This window comes from Bombus impatiens, unplaced genomic scaffold (genome assembly GCF_000188095.3).
Source record: "Bombus impatiens unplaced genomic scaffold, BIMP_2.2 scf_3734, whole genome shotgun sequence".
Lineage (NCBI taxonomy): Eukaryota > Metazoa > Arthropoda > Insecta > Hymenoptera > Apidae > Bombus > Bombus impatiens.
Genome location: NT_180153.1, coordinates 298 through 2,799, shown reverse-complemented (window position 1 = coordinate 2,799; position 2,502 = coordinate 298). Strand labels below are relative to the sequence as shown.

Below are 2,502 nucleotides of genomic sequence, written 5' to 3'. Positions count from 1 at the left end.
GGGGGGCTGTGTGATTTTGGGAAGGAGTGGGAGAGGGTGGAGCTGTGGGATTTTGGGAAGGGGCGAAAGTGGGCGGACGGGGAGAGGAAAGGAGGGGTGTCCTGTAGAATTATTTACAATATTTACAATGTTTACAATATTTACACTATTTTACACGGTAGGAGATTTGAGCGTTGTCGCTTTGAGGCTCTTTCTCTTGTTACTTTCTTTTATTATGGTTCCGGTATCCACCAATATTTTTTAATGCTTTTTCTGTGATAGTCTTCTGCGTCTTTTTGGGGAAGGGCCATGTTGTATCTACACCTAGTGTCTACGGTCTGTCCGTTTAAGCTTTTCTCGTAGAGTGTTGTTTTAATCGCTATTTTTCTTTTTATATGGTAGATTATTGGGATATTGTTTTGGTCTTAGAGATAGTTTCTTTCGTCTAGGTATAAAAATGTTTCGTTTGGAAATAAGCAACCGAAGATTAAACTATTTTCTTTTATCTTTGCAGCTTGCGCGAACTGGTTTCTTGTTAGTTTTAAGATGTGGCAGTCGATGACAGTTGGCTAAGTCGTAGATTCTTTTATTTTTAACGTATTTTTTGAATCCGTTGTGTTTGGATGTACTCAGGCAAGTACTCAGGCAAGTCCTGATGCATTTTCTTTCGAATATGCGAATTTTTTCCATTACGGAAGCTGATATGTTGTACCAGATGAGACCAGGTTATAATCGGTCTGATTAGTGCTTGGTAGCACAGAATTTTTACTTTGCTGTTGAGGAGTTTGGAGTAGAATAATCTTTTTGTTTTCCAGAATGCTTTGCTGGCTTTGGAGAGTTGAATTTCGATGTGCTGCTTGTAGTTTAATTTTTCGTCTATATTTACGCCTAGATATTTTACGTAGTTTTTGTGTGGTATGAGCTTCCCTTCGTTTGCTTTTTCTCTTAGTTGAAATTGTTTACAGTGTTCTCTTTCTATTGGACCGATTTCACTTGATTTGAGTCTAAACAGTATGGTTTCGCATTTGCTTGCATTGATTTTTAGTTTCCATGTATAATAGTAATCGTTAATTTTGCCAAAAGGTTCTTGGAGTTCTGTTCTTATTGTTTTGGTTTTGCGGCCTGTTACGTAGATGATTAGGTCATCTGCGAAGGCTATGACTACTTTTTAAGTATGCACGTACTTACATGATGGAACTTCACGATCCATTGTCTGGGAAACGAAGCCAGGAAAAATTTTATATATCTGAATGGACGTCTCATAATACCATTTATCCTCATGCATACATGTATGTTTTCTTAAATATTTGTAGAGGTTTATCTGTAGAGGGCGGTTGGTCGGCGAGGTTTAATGTGCGAGATTGCTCGTTGTTGAAACTGTCGTTTAAATATATTTAAAATGATAAATTAGTATACAGATAATGCTCGCAAAGACGCTCGTACTAACCGATTCGCTAAGGCAGTGTATAAGTCGTAAAATAGGATCGTTATTGACTCGTTAATTAGATCGCTGATAACTGGTTGATAACTGATCGACAACTGACTGTAACTTCTTTCCTTGCGATCGCGTCCGTTTATTTATACTGGTCGAGGGAAAACCGGAAAATTCGAATTCGTCTACGTTTGACGGTTGTATGTAGCGGCGACATTCTTTTGCCCGGAGTTTATTTGTTCTTACATTACTTGTAACCTAACGGTCTTGATACTTCGAGGCAAAACAACAACATGATTTGGATTATTCTCTAAATCATGTGCCCCTATATATTTTATCTATTGTATAACATGAAATAACAAAATTGATTACTTCAGCCAACGCCCATACCGCGTTGAAAGTACTCGTTCTCGTCCGATCACGAAAGTCAAGCAGCGCTGGGCACGGTTGGTACTTAGATGGGTGACCGCTTGGGAACTCCGTGTGGTGTTGGCTCTTTTTGCTTTTCTTAACATTTAGCCAAGCGAACCATCGCATCTCCCCTCCCTGTAAAGAACATCGCTGTGCGACCGAACGGGGAGATCTCCCAGTTTTGACTTTAGCAAAGCGTTTTCTTTTTCGTTGTTATTGTTATTATAAGTTATTGTTTGCCTGGAATTGTTCCCAATTAATTACGACTCTTTTTCTGCTTCTATAAAGCTATTAGCAGGCGGCTACTCGTTGCTTTGCGTTAAACGACCAGTAGATGTCCGACGTAAATTTATTTATTGCGTAGGTTGTGGAGTGTTTGTGCCGGAAGCCAAATTGATTTTCTGGGATTACGTTATTTTTTGTGCAGAAGGAGGCTAGGGGATTGTTTATGATTATTTCGAATATTTTGCTTATGTTGGGGTGGAGGTTTATAGGTCATAGGTTCGCGGGTGATGAGCCGTCTTTATCTTTTTTTATAATAGCTATCAATTTGGCTTTTTTCCATTTTCTGGGGATATATGTGTTGTTTTATGCATTGTTGAAGAGTACTGTGTAGTACCATTTTATTTTGTTCGGTAGGCGCTTGAGTAAAATGTTTGGGATGCCGTCGAAGCCGGAGG

At 39.0% G+C, this 2,502-nt stretch overlaps 1 non-coding gene across 1 annotated transcript; it reads left to right on the top strand.

Annotated features, from left to right (window-relative positions):
- Nucleotides 1-1,787: 1,787 nt before the first annotated feature.
- On the top strand, nt 1,788-1,906 carry LOC112214004. The gene has a single exon (XR_002947930.1). It is a non-coding gene; the product is annotated as a 5S ribosomal RNA (ribosomal RNA).
- The last annotated feature ends 596 nt before the right edge of the window (nt 1,907-2,502 follow it).